The sequence below is a fragment of the Triticum dicoccoides genome, chromosome 4B (assembly GCF_002162155.2).
Source record: "Triticum dicoccoides isolate Atlit2015 ecotype Zavitan chromosome 4B, WEW_v2.0, whole genome shotgun sequence".
Taxonomy (NCBI): domain Eukaryota; kingdom Viridiplantae; phylum Streptophyta; class Magnoliopsida; order Poales; family Poaceae; genus Triticum; species Triticum dicoccoides.
The window spans coordinates 439,961,784-439,978,135 of NC_041387.1; the positions used below are offsets into that span (position 1 = coordinate 439,961,784).

The following is a 16,352-nucleotide window of genomic DNA, read 5'->3' on the forward strand; positions in this document are numbered from 1 at the left end:
CAAACATCTCAAGTGGAATATATTACAGATGAAGACTGGACAACCCACATTAAACACTAGTCTGATCCAAAGTATCAGGTAGGCTATATATATTTGATCAGACCACATATTGAACTTGTATTTATGTATGTACCTTACAAGTGTATCTTCTTCTAGGCTAACTGTTTGAAGAACAAAACCAACCGTTCTAAAGTGAAATTCCAACAGACAACAGGATCTCGTAGCTATATTGCACACTGTGAGGCTCTTGTAAATAGCTGCTACTTCCTTCTTTTTTTGTGCCATATTATCGTATCTATATTGACTTGTTCCAAATACAGAGGAAAGCCCGTGCGGACCAAAAAGAACCTGAACCGAATGCAGTGCAAATCTTCAAGGATTGCCACACACTACAAAATAAAGACACATCCGTGACATTTTGGGCCGAACGAAAAAAAATTATGTCATACATATGACACTTCTATGACGATAATTGTGACAAAACCCGGTATCATCATAGATGTGGTGGGCTCCTACTTCTATGACAAAAAAGCATGACAGAAAATGGGCTTTTCGTCCTGGGCGGGTCGGAGACGCAGCTGCATGACATTCTTTGGGCCGTCCATGATGGAAAAAATCGTGGTAGAAGCGAGGGGGAGGAAAATTTCGAGGAGTTGCCGGCTACGGTGGGAGGTCAGGGGCCGAGCGATGCACGTTTCTCTCGTACACGTACGCGTATGTGTGCGAGGCGTTGGCTCTAACTGAACCCGAGCGAGGCGTTGGGCTCTAACTGAACCCGATCGATTGCACTGCAGGCTACGCGTTACTGAACCCGAGCGATCGATCGATGGTTGTTAACTGAACCCGATGGAGCGATTCCTTCACTGCTGCTGCTAACTGAAGCCGATCGATTGGATGAACAGTGAGCGTTGCGGGGGGGGGTGGATGAACGGTGAGCGGTGGCGTTGCCTCTGGATGAACAGGACCCCGTGGTGTGGAGGGCTGGATGAACAGTAGATGGTGGAGGGGTGGCCGTGGAGGGGTGGTTGAACAGGACCCCGTGGTGTGGAGGGCTGGATGAACAGTAGATGGTGGAGGGCTGGATGAATAGTAGACGGTGGAGTAGCGCGCGGTGGAGGCTGGATGAACAGGAGCCCGTGGAGGCTGGAGGAGGTCGACGGTAGCACGTGGAGGCTGGAGGAGGTCGACAGTGGAGATGAACAGTATCCCATGGAGTCCCGTTTTGCGGTATGCCACTCCCCTCCCGATGAACAGGACATCCGTTTCGACCGTAGCAGGTCCGTTTCCTCCGTTTTGCGGTACGCCACACCCCTCCCGATCAACAGGACCCCCGTTTTGACCGTAGGAGGTCCGTTTCCTCCGTTTTGCGGTACGCCACACCCCTCCCGATCAACAGGACCCCCGTTTCGACCGTAGGAGGTCCGTTTCCTCCGTTTTGCGGTACGCCACACCCCTCCCGATCAACAGGACCCTGTTCCGAATGTAGGAGGTCTGTTTCCTCCGTTGTGCGGTACGCCAGGCCTCGTTTACATCGCATGTTCCGTCCAAGCCCTCCCGATGAACACGACCACACATTCCGTTCCGACCCAGCCGGTTGGCTCCCCATGAACACGACGACGATGTTGTTTCTCCATTCCGACCCAGCCATGTACACGAGCCCTCACCGTACGTATGCGCGAGTAGGCGTTCGAGACCCCGCCCGTATGTACACATACGTGGCTGTATTTTCTTTCTTGCACCCTGGCCGCTGTACGTACGTGTACATGCGACGTGCGCGCCTCTACTATGACACGTGCGCGCCTCTACAATGACCAGTATGTACGTACATGTTCGCGACCAGAATGACAACGCTACGTACGCTTCGACCAGGTGGGTCCCAACTGTCAGGCACTTCCTTACATGCGAAAATGTAGCTGGTGGGTCCCAGCCGTCAGAGGGGCGAATCGTTTTTTTTTTGCCCGGACGCACTTCCTTGCGTGCGAAGATGTAGCTGGTGGGTCCCAGCAGTCAGGGGGGCGAATCGTTTCTTTTTGCCCAGACGCACTTCCTTGCATGCGAAGATGTAGCTGGTGGGTCCCATCAGTCAGGGGGAAACATTTTTTTGGTGAAATACGGTGGCCGGTCTGGTGGGTCCCAGCTGTCAGGTGGAGGAATAATTATTTTGCACGTAATAAGGAGGCACTTCCTTGCTGCGGCCGTGGACCCAGCTGTCAGCCTCTCCACGTACAGTCCACGTCCGATGGAAGCCGTTCCTTGACCACGTTGACCACGCCGCGCCGAGAGCACCAGGGCGGTGGACAACGGCGAGGCCTAGGAAGGGGACGATGCGGAGCCGGGGAAGACGCGGCAGTGGATGCCCACACGTAGAGGAGTACGAGGGTTCACTCGTTCGCTGCGGCGTGAGGCTGCCGTCGCCGCAGAATAACAGAGGGCGTGGGTGAGTAGAGGGATGGCCTGGCCAGCGGTGGGAGTAGTAGGGGGCGGTGACGCCTCCGCCGCATCGCATACGGCCACGGGAGGCAGGAGCACGAGGCACGACCGGCGCTGGTTTGGGCGGCTGGAGCAAGAAGACCAGAGGTTGAAGAAGCACTACGGCCGTTGGATGGACATCGTACGGTCACTGGAGCTAGAATCGTGCATATTGACTAAGTTGACAAAGCCCTCTATCCCCGTCAACTTAGTAGGCCCACAAGTCAGCCTGCCACTATACTGAGTCCCAGCTAACAGGGGGAGTATTCATTTTTTTGTGCGTAATAAGGAGGCACTTCCTTGTCTGCGAAGATATAGCTTGTGGGTCCGAGCTGTCAGCGGCGGTAACGTTTTTTCGTGAAATACAGAGGCCCTTTCGGTGGGTCCCCGATGTCAGGTGGAGGAATCGTTATTTTGCGCGTAATAAGGAGGCATTTCCTTGCGTGCGGTCGTGGACCCAGCTGTCAGCCTCTCCACGTACAGTCCACTTCAGATGCATGTCGGTTGTTGACCACTTTGACCAGGCCGCGCCGAGAGCACCAGGGCAGCGGACGACGGCGAGGCCTAGGAAGGGAACGACACGGAGGCAGGAAGACTCGGCAGTTGTTTCCCACACGGAAGGGAGTACGACTGTACGAGGATTTACTGGTTCGTCTGCCGTCGCCGGAGAATAACAGCAGGTGTGTGTGAGTAGAGGGATGGCTAGGCCAGCGATGGGAGTACGGTAGGGCGGTGAGGGCTGCGCGGCAGCACAGCCGGCCGCGGGGAGGAGGGAGCAGGCAGTCCCGCGGCGCTTGTTTGAGCGGCTGGAGCAGGAAGAGCAGAGATTGAAGAAGCACGATGGCCGTTGGATGGACATCGTACGGTCACTGGAGCTAGAATCGTTCATATTGACTAAGTTGACAAAGCCCTCCGTCCCCGTCAACTTAGTAGGCCCACAACTCAGCCTCCCACCATGGTGGGTCCCAGCTAGCAGGGGGAGTATTCATTTTTCTGTGCGTAATAAGGAGGCACTTCCGGTGGGTCCGAGCTGACAACGGGGGCAACGTTTTTTTGCGAAATACGGTGGTCCGTCCGGTGGGTCCCAGCAGTCAGGGGCAAACGTTTTTTCGCGAAATACGATGGCCCGTCCGGTGGGTCCCAGCAGTCAGGGGGGAAACATTTTTTCCGCGAAATACTGGTGGCCTGTCCGGTGGGTCCCTGCTGTCAGGTGGAGGAATCTCTACTCCTAATGGATCAGTTGGTGAATAGTCCGCGCGGTTTATTTTCGTCATCCCCCACCACCGTTTTCTTTTCGTCATCATCCCATCTCTGCCAAAAAACCTTTGCCAAAAAAACCCTCATGCCCAGAGCAGATCGATCGCAATTAATCCACGTATAGTAATAAATCAATCCAGGTATGGTAAGGCCATAATTCAGAAAAATTTGAACGGATCAGAACCTTCCATATTGTCGCAAATTATTTAGTAATGTATTTATGTGAAAAAATCAATCACGGTGAAGCTGAGAAAAAAAATCATGATCCAATTTGAAAAGAATCAATCACGATCCATAAATCACACGCACCAGAGAAAAAAAAATCTGACGAAGAAGGCTGCCCTTGATCTACTATTCGATACAACGACTGGAACCACACCACAGCAGCCATCGCGGATCTATTCGCCGATCCATCCCAGCCCACCTGCCTCCTTCCTGATCCCGACCTCCCGAACCCTACCTCGACGCCAACCGCGCCGCCGCCTCCTTCGACCCACCACTCCGTTCCATTGATCCACTCCGCGACGGCCAGTTCTCGCGGCAGTCGCCGCCCGCTCTTCTCCTCCTGGTCCACCTCCCCACCAAGCTCTCTCTCCTAGATCGTGAGATGGTAGCGGAGGCACATAGGTTTCGGCTTCTCCACTAATGGCGATATCAAGAGCTGGTGGAGGCCGGCCATCATGGACACGTCTCTCGCCCTCGCACGTAACGAAAAAAATCAGCCAACATGCCTCCCCTCGATCCGTTTCCAACGCGGATAGTCAAAGACGCCCCAGCCGCCATAGCGGAGTCCTTCGCTGACACCGAGGTCCGACAGGAGCCGCCGCCCTCATCCCTCTCTTTTCACACTCGCCTATTTAGCTGGTCGTTGCCTCTCAGCGGTGACTACCCTAGCGGCGGTTGCGGGAAAGATGGATCCTTATCCTCCCGAAAATAGACTCGGCGCCCTCGTGGTTTGTAGCGGCGGCTGCGACACTCCCTTCCCACGCCGCCGAAGAGGCCCCCAGGGCGGCCGACGACGCCTTTAGCGGCCTTCCGGAGACACAGCAAGTCTGGCCTACGGTGGGGTGGCGGCATGCGCAGCATGGTCGTCGTTTGATTCAGGAGCGACCTCCGGCTGCTGAACAACCAGTCACTGGAGCACGTGTGGATGGCCTCTGGCACTGTCCTCACCAATGGAGGAGCCTCGCCTACGCTGCAGTGCTGCAGGGCGGTGGTCGGGGTGGTCCGCACCGGCGCCTACAATGTGTGCCTCATCCTAACTGGCAAAGTGATCTTCAGCCTCCCCATCAACTACACCCTCGGCATCTCCCTTCCGAGGATCTGCAAGTCACTCCCCGTCCCGCTCGTTTTTAGAGTTCGGTTTCTGCTTGCAACAATTTATTTTCATTGAAGAAATTTACTTCTAATTAACGAAAAATGTTCTTGTTTGTTCCATGCTTGTGATGTGTAGATACAGCGACGCAGATCCTAGCTCCAGATGTCTTAAATTCTCCTTTGTTGACCTTGCCTTGACATCGCCTCGGTACGGACCACTGACTGTACATTAATATTACTATAGTGAATTAACTTGCAGGGCCTATTGCATTTGCTCCGGCACTGCCCCCCTCTGCATAAGTATCTTCAATGGCCTTCTGATAGTACCATATCTGTATTGAAGTTGCACATTCATTTGTTCTGAATAGATGTCTCGCAATTCTTCCGCACTGTTGCCACCGGATTCGTCGGTTGATGAGAAGGCGCTGTTGCCGTGAGTGGAATCGACGCCGATCATGCAGGGGCAGAGATAGGTGGTGGTACCCATCATGCGTTGGTAGATATGTTTTTGCAAGTCTGTGTTACACTTGGTATTGTGTGCGTATGTATGTAGTTAGACAAGTAAATCTGTTTCATGGAGGAGAGAGTGCAGCTCTGTGAAGAGTTCATGAATACTTCTGAAAGAATGATCAGCTGACAGTCTATAAAAGGTATAGAAATGGCATGCTTGGTCCAAAGTACAACAGTTTGTTGGCTTGCTTCGGACAGTCTTTCGCCGTGCTATATTTGTCAAGAGGTAATATTTTGTATTGTCTACACACATTACTAGCTGGCCTGTGCTAAATGTTCGGTCATTATGCAGGTAATGACATATGAGAAGCAAAGAGGATCAAATGATTCCACATACTGGTTAGTGTGCCTTTTCTAGCCCAATTCCATGTTTGAAGCCTTCTATATAGAATGTTCTAATTCATACTGAACTGTTATTCCTGAGATGACAATGGTTTCTGTTCGGTCATTATGCAGGTAATGACATATGAGAAGCAAAGAGGATCAAATGATTCCACATACTGGTTAGTGTGCCTTTTCTAGCCCAATTCCATGTTTGAAGCCTTCTATATAGAATGTTCTAATTCATACTGAACTGTTATTCCTGAGATGACAATGGTTTCAGGGTATTATTTGAACTGATATGGGGGGCTACTTCAGATTCCTTTTCAGCAAAATATGGGAACTCCATTTTCTTGCAAGGTAAAAAATATACAATTGCATCATTCTGAATTTTTTCCGCACATGTATATTACGGAAAGGATGCACACATGTTTTCCTTATTCTGTGATCTCCTGCGATCATCGATTCACAAAGAAATCTCCTGTGATCATTGCTAATTGTCATTTGTTTTCAAAATTTTGGGTCATAGATTATATTGCTAATTTTTATTCATCAAATTTCCTGTTCAATCAAAGACATTTGTGATTCAGAACATTGAGAGTTTAGAGGGTTAGAGCTCAGAAGTACTAGCAGACTGCCAATGTATTCAGTCAAAGGCATTTTATTTATGTATCTTCTTTACATGTCTGCCAGGGTAACCATAGCATCTACATTGCTTTATGCCTGAAACTGAGAGCTTTGGAACAGTGCTATGCGCTATTGGACAAGTAGATACAGAGATACCTATCAGTGATGGTCAGCAGCAAATACGAGAAATGTTAGATACATCCACACTCTTTCTTGATCTATGGTTAGTCCCCCTCTTGCCTACCATAAGCTCTTGGTGAATTACCAGATTAAGCGGAAGTGCTAACCTATTGTTGGTAGCAGTAGGAGATGTTGATGTTCCATGGAATTGTTAATCCCGTCTCCAAGTTTTAATGTTTGATCTGCGTGTTATTGACCTAAGAGAAAATGGGTTCTGAAGCTTCGATATGATGTATTTCTAACAAATAGCGACAAAATCAATACCTCACACGGGCAATTACTCTTATATGGTTTGATGCTTGAAATTGTAGAGTCAGCACCTCTTTTTAAAGTGTACACGATGCAATAAAAAAAGCATCTTGAGTACCATGCCCAGGTACAGTTTTAATGCTTATAGCTGTATTTTGCTCCATTAGAAAATACAACTATATTTTATTCCTGATAGGGCAATCTTATACGGGGAAAATTACTCCTGAATGTGTACAACTATATAATGTTCCTACAGATGTATTTTGTTCCATTAAAAACATAGTATTTCTGCTATCTCAGTTGGATGGCCACTGTTATGTCAATTTGATGGCCACTATGTTTTGCTACGGCAGAAGATTCAACTATATTTTGCTAATACAAGTACAACACTCAACCTCTGCTATGCCAATTCGATGGCCACTACATATTCAGACGGGCAATGAACCAAATAACTCTTTCACTGGGCCACTGATAATATTATTGGTCGAGCTGATTAGGGAAGTAAACTATATACAACAATAAAGTGAAGTTGAACTGTTTAGAGAAGTAAAATATACAGAAGTAATCTGAAGTACACTTGGATCCAAAAGATGTTGGTGGAAATACTTCAACAAGCTTGATGCATTCATTATTCTGTAATACTAGGATTAACAATAATGTCGCTGTTGGTTACTTTGCAGGTAACAATGTTACGCTGATGACATAGTTTATTTAGCTCTCAAGAATGGCTGCTTATCGTTCAAGAATCTGGACAACTACTTCTATTTCGTATTCATACTAAAACTTCTATGAAGCAACAAATTTTCCTTCTTGTGAATTTGTTCTGAAGCTACTAAAATATCCCCTTGTACTGAAATAAGATTTCTACTCAAACTTTGTCAAGATACTAAATTTTACTTGCTTGCTCATGCCTTAAAATCTACCTTGTTGCCGAAATTTAATGAGGAGCTCAAGGGAAAAAATGAACCAAGGAGAAGGGAGCCAGAGAAGGAGAATTAAGATGTGCCTTTCACTTATAATTTCTAAACACTACAGGAATCATGATATCGTGTTAGCATAATTGCATGGTTACGTGTTAGAAGTGTGAGTGTGGGAGGCTTGGCCGGGGGATTGTGAGCTGGAGATTGTGGAGGAAAATAAACAAGACTGATTTGACTGTAAAAAAATGTTGATGTGCTTTTTATGAAATATTTGGCCAATCATGTGTTGCAACGTGGGCACATATTTTCATAGTTCTATATCAGTCATATCTGACAGAGATCTGGATGTTCGGTATATGATATGTAGTATACTATGCAGACCGCTGTTAAATATCATATACCCAGCCCGTGTACTACATATCATATATCCACTCTGCACACTACATATCATATACCCAGTCTAATGAACCATGCGGTTCTGGCATGAAGAAAAATCCGTATATGGATTTTTTTCATGGTTCATGGGACCAACAACATTGAAAGAGCATTTCAGCTGTATGATTAGGCTTCTTGAATTCTGACGTGGAGTATGTGATCGCGAGCTCACAGGAGCTCGGAATCACGCCCGTCCAGAATTGCTATGAGATTCGTCGCATTAAATGCTATAGCCAGTTGGCGGGTCCATGCCGACGAAGGAAAGTTAGGATATACGGCACAATACGCGTCTGACAGATGGGGCAAGGTGGACGGAGGGGTGCACGGCGTCGCCTGTGCATGCCTGAGCCGTGGGTCGAGCTTGTCGCAGGCGTCCTGATCCGTGGATCAGGTACGGTGCTTTCTGCTAGCGCCGGCAGTGCCCGATCTAAATGCAGTAGTTGGGTCAGTCGCTGGTTACGGGAGTGAAGTTGGATTTGCCTCTCGTCCCGGTCGGTGAAGAGGTGGAGATATTTACTCCGGCGACGGCGACTGGGCGGTGCAGCGACCTCGGACAGGCTCCGGCGACCATGGAGTTCTTACTGCAGCCGCTAAACAGGTTGGGATCTGCTACTTGGCCCATTATTTTCAATGGTTTTGACTCGGATTTTGGGTACTGATCTAGATTCCGTCGCTTAAAATTTTGGGTTGGTTAAGTAGAACACTCCTGGAAGAGGTGAATGATAACAACGGGGCAATGGAGCCCGTGCGGTTCCCAGTATCCGCGGTGGCTGAGGTTGAGGATCCAGCACCGGCCGCTTCAAGTGCTGACGGGCAGATCTGCGGGGCGGAGGCAGCAGGCGCGGACATGGCTCAGTGCTCCGAGCACTCAATGGAGCAAATTGACCCAAAAACACCAGGGCGGACGCAAAGGTACTACAACTTACCATCTGAATTGCATCAAAATTTGGCACTGCAAATGTGTGTGTCCTGTCAGATATGCAAGCAGTAACTGATGAAATGAGGGTGGAACAGTATACATAACCATGATTAAATAGCATGAACACCACCAGTATATATACGTGTGTGTGGGAAGGTTTTATAAACTTGTTTAGGATAATATAGTGTGAACTGCAATTTTGTAAGATGTTAGTGTAGCTCAGAATTTTGTGGACTGGAATTTCATAACAAATGGCTGCAGCTGAAAACACCACCTGATTGTTTCTCTGCTGTGACTGGGCAGAGTGCATGTAGGTGCTGCTGCTCTAGGAAGGCCTCCTTGCCCGGACAGGGTCACGGAGCTGGAGAAGACTGACAGGGAATTTGCCGAGCATCCAGGTGACATAGTTATGGTGCCAAAGATTGGAACAAATTTTGACACGCTCGGAGAAGCTTATGACTTTTAACTCCTGGAAGAAAGGATTTGGAATACGATATGGAAAGAGCAGGCTAAACGTTAGCAGGACTAAGTGTATGCAAGATATAGTCTGTGGATGCGCGGTACGGCTAATGTTACAGCAGAAATTGATTACTAATTTTTCATAAAGAACAGATTTGAAAATGCCTGTGACTGAATCTGACTTTTTGTTTGTTCCATCAGGGGAAGCCAATCGTTGAAAATACTCGTTCATGCCGGTGTGAATGCCCAGCCCTCATCAGACTACTGCGGACAAAGGACAATGGATGGTACGTAGCAGAGCACCGAGATGGGCACAACCATGCACTTTCCCAAACATATGGACAGACAATACACTGGCCTACGGCAGTGAGCGCGGAAGCACGGATCTGCGTGATGGACACAGCAGCGGTGGTCAATGAGGGACAGCTCGCGTCAGGCCTCGGAGCTCTGAACTGGAAAGATGAATCCACATGCTTCTATCTGGAATTAGAGGTGAGGAAAATACGTTTCATTTTTTCTTTAGCTGCTTAGAGTTAATTTTGCCCATTTAGAATCCAGACTACTGTAAGTTGCTTTTGAAATCCTGGGTGAATGGTCCAGTTAGACTGATGGATGTTGTTTACTGGAATAAGAATTTTGCACTGTATATTAATTCATTAGTTGAGAGTGCAGCATGTTGTTTACTGGATTCAGTTAGTTCAGTTGATTGAGGTAACTGAAAGAGTCCTGCCTGGATGGTCCATGATGGATGTTGTTTACTGGAGTTAACAGTTTTCGATGGTCTAGTAATTTATTTATTGGGAGTGCAGCATGTTGTTTACTGGTTCAAGTTAATTGAGGCAAGTAGTCAGGTTGCGGAATGGTGCTGCTGCCCCCAGCATGCACCTTGCCCATATCGGGTGAGCGCTTTCAAGAAGGCAGTTAGGATGTTTGCAGAGAACCCGAGCAATAATGTTATCACTCCAGCGCTTGGGACAAGTATCGACTCACTTGGCGAGGCGTATAATTTATAGAACTTGTATTCTTGGGAAAGGGGTTTTTGAATTTGACATGGAAAGAGCAGGTTGAATGTTTAGAGAACGAAATGCATGCAAAAAATAGTATGGGGATGCTCGGTACGTATGACATGTGGAGCACTATGGTTACTTATTTGGCGTTCATTTAATTGGGGTTGATTTTTAATCGATTCATGATTGTTATTTGCTCTGATAAAATAAAATACATATGTAGGATAAAGCTGGTGTTGAGAACACGAGGTCTTGTCGTTGCGAATGCCCGGCTCTAATAAGACTGCTACGGGCAGAGGACAATGGGTGGTACATTGCAGAGCACAGGGAGAGTCACAACCATTCCCTTTCACTGAATTTGGGTGAGACGATCCACTAGCCCTCGCACAAGCACATAGATGTGTTCGGCTGGTGACTACATGTTCTCGTCTCTTTGATCGTTCTTTTTTCAGATCTGAAACTGCATTGCATCAGTGGTGATTGAACTCAAGTTCTGGCCGGATTTCCATTGATTGAGGAGGTGGACGGCACGTAATGCTTGAGGTGTCCGTCTAGGACACCGGTGGCCGCGGATGCCATTGATGTCCATCAGGTGTCGACAGCAGCCATTAGTGCCGAAGGGCAGGTCTGTGAGCTGGCTGCTAGTGTGGGCTCCGGGAAGGAGAGCTCCCCGCCGGAATTGGAGCTGTCTGCGGGGAAACTCAATCCGCAAGCACCATGGTTGGCAATGAGGTTAGTGTTTGACATAATAATTTTAGTAGATGTGCGGAAACATTCATTGCTGCAGTGTGGTAAAACTGTACTTACAAGGTGTGTCATGCATTTCCGACAGAAATATGTAGCAGCAACCAGTTTTTTTCACTTCAATTGTATTGAGCAAAGCTGAGTTGCAGTGTGGTCAACTGGTAAAACTCCCTTTTAAATAGAAAAAAGACACTAGTGAAATATGTTCAGAAAAAATCTTATAAGTTTTTAAGGGACATCAGGTTGCACTTTGTAATTTGTAGGAAAGCTACAAACCGTTGAAATAGAAATGCTATTCGCACAGACTTTTTAAAGGGCTAAGTTGCGGCATTGCTTGTAGGATGTATGCTCCCTCCATGTCAGAACTAAAGTCGCAATAACCTTTAGAAATAAGTGTTGTGTGATTTGGTGATTACCAAAAAATAGAATGTAGTGGAACTGTATGCTGATTAAGGTGTTTAGGAAACGCTAGGTGCATCCACTCATCCAGTACATTTCTTTTTGGAAGTACACTGACTCGTTCGTGTGCTTGAAGCTGGACATGAAACAACAGTGTGGTAGTTATATGGTGCGGTACTGACTAAACTGGGGTGTCATTTATAAGCAGGATTCGCATTGGATCAGCGAGTCCATTTAGAGGCAGCGTGGTCAAGTTAGCCGGACTGTGGGCGCCCGCAATAATAAAAGAGATTGGGAGACCATGCAGACCTGCTCACTGCAAGAACCACGGTGTACAGGGTCACTCGAGATTTTTTTTGTACAAGCCGGGTGAAATGAGACTGGGTTCAGGGGCTTGAGTCGGCGTTCATGCCAAATGGTTAGACAGTTGGGTTCGAATTCCCTCCAGTTGTGCATCACAAAGAGTTTTTAGTTATGTCAACGTGCGTGTGTTATTTGTGCTGTAATGATCCTCTATTTCCTCTGTGGACAAAGAATTGGTTCAATGGGACTGATATGGTACGTGAATTTTAGACTGAACGACAATTGATGTGCATCTAAACTTCATGTCCTATTTGTACGTGGCAGTATTACTCGTGTGAGCTGTAGGCAGAAATTGGTTAGGATCTAATCCTTGCTCTGTTTTGAATTCTGAGACAAGGAACAATTGACGGGCGGTAGAAGGCTCGGGGTCGGAGAAAATGGCTCAGCTCGTTAGCGATCCAGCTGTCCCGATTCTAGGTGACGGCAACAGGCTTAATAAATGTTGGGCCATAGTGGGCCAAGCAACAGATTGATGGGACATATACTATTTGGAATACGCCTGCTTATACACTGGGATGTCCGAATCTTGCAGAGAAACAATGTGGGAGATAACGAGAGTCTGTGCGCTCGAGCTCAATTCAGCATTTTCGATCCCGTCTCCAAGTTTTAATGTTTGATCTGCGTGTTATTGACCTAAGAGAAAATGGGTTCTGAAGCTTCGATATGATGTATTTCTAACAAATAGCGACGAAATCAATACCTCACACGGGCAATTACTCTTATATGGTTTGATGCTTGAAAAATTGTAGAGTCAGCACCTCTTTTTAAAGTGTACACGATGCAATAAAAAAAAGCATCTTGAGTACCATGCCCAGGTACAGTTTTAATGCTTATAGCTGTATTTTGTTCCATTAGAAAATACAACTATATTTTATTCCTGATAGGGCAATCTTATACGGGGAAAATTACTCCTGAATGTGTACAACTATATAATGTTCCTACAGATGTACTTTGTTCCATTAAAAACATAGTATTTCTGCTATCTCAGTTGGATGGCCACTGTTATGTCAATTTGATGGCCACTATGTTTTGCTACGGCAGAAGATTCAACTATATTTTGCTAATACAAGTACAACACTCAACCTCTGCTATGCCAATTCGATGGCCACTACATATTCAGACGGGCAATGAACCAAATAACTCTTTCACTGGGCCACTGATAATATTATTGGTCGAGCTGATTAGGGAAGTAAACTATATACAACAATAAAGTGAAGTTGAACTGTTTAGAGAAGTAAAATATACAGAAGTAATCTGAAGTACACTTGGATCCAAAAGATGTTGGTGGAAATACTTCAACAAGCTTGATGCATTCATTATTCTGTAATACTAGGATTAACAATGATGTCGCTGTTGGTTACTTTGCAGGTAACAATGTTACGCTGATGACATAGTTTATTTAGCTCTCAAGAATGGCTGCTTATCGTTCAAGAATCTGGACAACTACTTCTATTTCGTATTCATACTAAAACTTCTATGAAGCAACAAATTTTCCTTCTTGTGAATTTGTTCTGAAGCTACTAAAATATCCCCTTGTACTGAAATAAGATTTCTACTCAAACTTTGTCAAGATACTAAATTTTACTTGCTTGCTCATGCCTTAAAATCTACCTTGTTGCCGAAATTTAATGAGGAGCTCAAGGGAAAAAATGAACCAAGGAGAAGGGAGCCAGAGAAGGAGAATTAAGATGTGCCTTTCACTTATAATTTCTAAACACTACAGGAATCATGATATCGTGTTAGCATAATTGCATGGTTACGTGTTAGAAGTGTGAGTGTGGGAGGCTTGGCCGGGGGATTGTGAGCTGGAGATTGTGGAGGAAAATAAACAAGACTGATTTGACTGTAAAAAAATGTTGATGTGCTTTTTATGAAATATTTGGCCAATCATGTGTTGCAACGTGGGCACATATTTTCATAGTTCTATATCAGTCATATCTGACAGAGATCTGGATGTTCGGTATATGATATGTAGTATACTATGCAGACCGCTGTTAAATATCATATACCCAGCCCGTGTACTACATATCATATATCCACTCTGCACACTACATATCATATACCCAGTCTAATGAACCATGCGGTTCTGGCATGAAGAAAAATCCGTAGATGGATTTTTTTTATGGTTCATGGGACCAACAACATTGAAAGAGCATTTCAGCTGTATGATTAGGCTTCTTGAATTCTGTCATAACCCTCATATTACGTGAACGAACATGCTTTGTCAGTTTTCCCCAGGTTCATTTAAAATTACCACAACAATAATACTGCTCGCTTATTGTACTAATAACTCCTATAGGAGGAGCTTGCAAGTATGTTAAACTTACACGGGCAGGAACTTTGATTCATGGATAAAAGTTGCATGATTAGCCAAGTATGCCTGAACCAATCCTAACCCCCACCCCCCTACTATGAGGATATTAACAAAGCTGTACATAGGATTGTATTTTTTGCTGAATTATTTGCATATCTTCTACCCCTAAAAAGGGACTTGGTAGCTTTCCCTTCCCCTTCACTGAATTATTTCCACGCCCTGCAAGGGCGGGGTGGCAACCAGTCACATCCACACTGCTCCTTCTCTCCCTCCCCAAATCGCCATGGATTGCGCGCTGCTAGCGCCCCTACTCTCTCACTTCCCGAGCCTCTGTGGATCTTGTGTTGTTAGAGTTGTTTCTCTCACTTCCCTGGTCAATAATTTTGCAGTAACAGATGTCATCTGAAGCAAATAAGTGCCTTTGAAATAATTTAAGTTCCCTTGCCCTATTAATTAGCTTGTTGATTTCTTTTCCTTGATAAGAGAAATAAAATTAATTTGCTGTAACCTAATTTAACAGTGGGAGTCTCTACTGCTGTCATTTCTAAAAAAAGAAATGAACTTAATTATGATAGTGTTTGCGCACACTTGCTGGAACTTAGATAATGCGGCATGCATCTTAATCTCTTCTTTGAAGTTAAGGCCATTTGTACATACTTTTTGATGTACCTGCTGTTTTGAACCCATAAACTTAATGTTGTGCTTGTAGTGTTGGTTCTGGATTTCGAATGAATTTTAACTTGTGGAACGATATCCCATCAACCACAAATAGTAATTTGTAGATTGATATTCTGCTGGTTAAGAAAATGTACTTCCTGGTTTATGATTTCCGTTGATTGAAATCTACATCCTGATTAGTGTTTCTATCTAAGAATTTGCAAGAAAATGTTCAACTCAAGGGAAAGTGAACTTTATCTATTTCCATGTATCTGGTTTGATTAGCACCTGGAATCGTGTTGAAGTGTCTTCATACTTGGTTTTGGAGTTCATGCTCTAAAATGAACTGATATGCTTGTTCATGGTCCAAATTGCTTGTCCGAAGAGTTGATTTCTTCTTCATGAACAGAAATTGCATGGTTTAGCTGCTCCATGCAACCTTTTATCTTATTTTTGGATAACCTGACATATCCTTTTCGTGTCTATTTACTGTACATGTTTTTCTCTGTAACTAGAGGTCGATCTTGCTCCGTAGGACTCAACTCCGCTGGCCTCGTCATCCTTTCTGTCACTGTGGTCGTCCATGTCGAAGGGCTCGCGCCGAGGGAAGCACCATGGATCCATTGGACCCCACACCTGCGCCGACCGATGCTTTGTCTATCAGTAAGCAAGAAATGCAAGCATCCTTCTAAATAAGATATTAGCTATCTTGAGGCTGAAATGCATCCTTCTAAGTAAGATATTAGCAATCAACAAAAAATGACATCAATTTTATTGAAAACTAAAAACAGCCTTGCGATATTGATACAAGGAAACAGAAAAAGAGGCGAAAGCATCACATGATATATATCATTGCGTATACCATGGATCTAAAAACAAAATGTAATGATCGCCCTCTGCTGTGATGGTGTGCATTTCTTGGCATCGGGAACCGGCTTTGGATACATAGGAGGGGGCGGGCGACACTGGGGGGATGGGGAGACTATGGTGAGAGGAACGTACATGCCGGATGTCGTGGTATCAAGCGAAGACAACAGTGGTTGCGGCGACGCCATGTTGAGGAGAACAGGCCGGGGGAATGAGAAGTGAGTGTGAGTGTTGTGCGGTGTGGTGATAGAGTGAGAGAGTGAATTGCTTTTTAAGATAAGAAGAAAAGGATTGGATGTTTTCTTTTTTATAGGGAAAATCACCTCTTTGCTATGAGA

The 16,352-nt window shown here is 45.7% G+C and overlaps 1 long non-coding RNA gene across 1 annotated transcript; it reads left to right on the plus strand.

The window, feature by feature from the left end:
• Positions 1-4,715: 4,715 nt before the first annotated feature.
• LOC119290760 lies at positions 4,716-12,985 on the plus strand. Its single transcript, XR_005142044.1, has 14 exons — positions 4,716-5,083; positions 5,180-5,251; positions 5,412-5,779; positions 5,846-5,892; positions 6,010-6,056; positions 6,158-6,234; positions 6,568-6,724; positions 7,611-8,883; positions 8,982-9,197; positions 9,508-9,764; positions 9,865-10,155; positions 10,894-11,032; positions 11,123-11,402; positions 12,022-12,985. It is a non-coding gene; the product is annotated as an uncharacterized LOC119290760 (long non-coding RNA).
• Positions 12,986-16,352: the final 3,367 nt, after the last annotated feature.